Below are 1,287 nucleotides of genomic sequence, written 5' to 3'. Positions count from 1 at the left end.
TTTATTTCCCATTTCTGAAATCACTTACTACTCCCCCCCCATATAACATACAGCGATCTCCTGTGACAAAGTCAAATCAGGCATCTCTTGCACATAACTTTGATGCAAATCATACAATATCTGCAAGTATTGTGCACAGCACAGCACTGCACAGTATTTTCTTATCAGTGTATAAACTTTTAAAGTAGTTGTGATTTCCAATATCTGTCTTGTCTTGTTTTTCCAGCCTGAAGGCGTACTGATTAAAAGTCCAAAAATTATAACTCTAGACCCCACCAATAAAGGTGTAGGTGAGTTAACCAACTACATAGCTACATTGTACAGTAATTCAGTAATATTGTTTTCATTCCTTGAATCGATCCCCCAACTTACACACTATTTCTCCTTTTAGGTGGTAAACAAGAAGAAATTGTGAACAGTGGAATTCAAAATAAAGATTTGGTGCCTAACACACCTACGAGCACACAGATCTCTGTGACAGGTGAGATTTGATGTTATATTTGGTCATGTTATGTGGCACAGTGCCTGCACATGAATTCTGCATTGGTCTAGATTAATATTGTTCTTATTTGGAAATGATCACCTCACTGGTTGTGGGGAACCTTTGCATGTTTGTTTAGTTGTTTCTTCCTGTTGATTTATAATGTTTTGGTTTTTCTGTTTGTGTGTATGCATGCAGGGAGGGAACAAGTAGGTGCACTGGTGGAGGAAGCCATCAATGGGAAATCAATGGCTAGTATGATCTACCAGCCATCAGGCTGTGGAGAGCAGAACATGTTCCACATGACCATGCCTGTCATTGCAACCATATATTTGGACAAAACCAATCAGTGGGAAACTGTGGGCATTACGAAACGGAACGAAGCCCTCGAACACATCAAGACCGGTGGGCCCACCCAGATGTATATTTGCAGTTACCTGAAATTTTACTGATGCCCCTCTGTGTGGGATTTTTAAATTTCTGAATTGGCGGAATTGGTATGAAAACAGACAGTGAGGTAGACAACATGCTACCCCTGCCCCACAGATCCAAGCTACAGCAGGGACACTGAGATTGATTGAACTGAATGCAGCACATAGACTACCGGGGCCGCACTCAAACAATAATTCAGCCCAGGAATTTGAGGCCACTTAAAAATCGTCGGACTGGTAATTCTGCAGGCTAAAACTATTTGTTGATTTAAGGGTTATCAGACTAGTTAGGAATTTGGACACTATATTCATCTGGGAGGAAAGTTAGATTACAAAATACAAAAATGTGTGACTGACCAATAAATATGAGAAAAT

At 40.2% G+C, this 1,287-nt stretch overlaps 1 long non-coding RNA gene across 1 annotated transcript; it reads left to right on the top strand.

The window, feature by feature from the left end:
* The first annotated feature begins 6 nt into the window (after nucleotides 1-6).
* Nucleotides 7-435, top strand: LOC111670542 (uncharacterized). Its single transcript, XR_015438328.1, has 2 exons — nucleotides 7-290; nucleotides 392-435. It is a non-coding gene; the product is annotated as an uncharacterized LOC111670542 (long non-coding RNA).
* The last annotated feature ends 852 nt before the right edge of the window (nucleotides 436-1,287 follow it).

The sequence above is a fragment of the Seriola lalandi genome, unplaced genomic scaffold (assembly GCF_002814215.2).
Source record: "Seriola lalandi dorsalis isolate HSWRI2012SDOR001 ecotype SW California unplaced genomic scaffold, Sedor1 jcf7180002005892, whole genome shotgun sequence".
Taxonomy (NCBI): Eukaryota; Metazoa; Chordata; class Actinopteri; order Carangiformes; family Carangidae; genus Seriola; species Seriola lalandi.
Note: the sequence above shows the minus strand (reverse complement) of the source record. Positions and strands in the feature narration are given on the sequence as shown.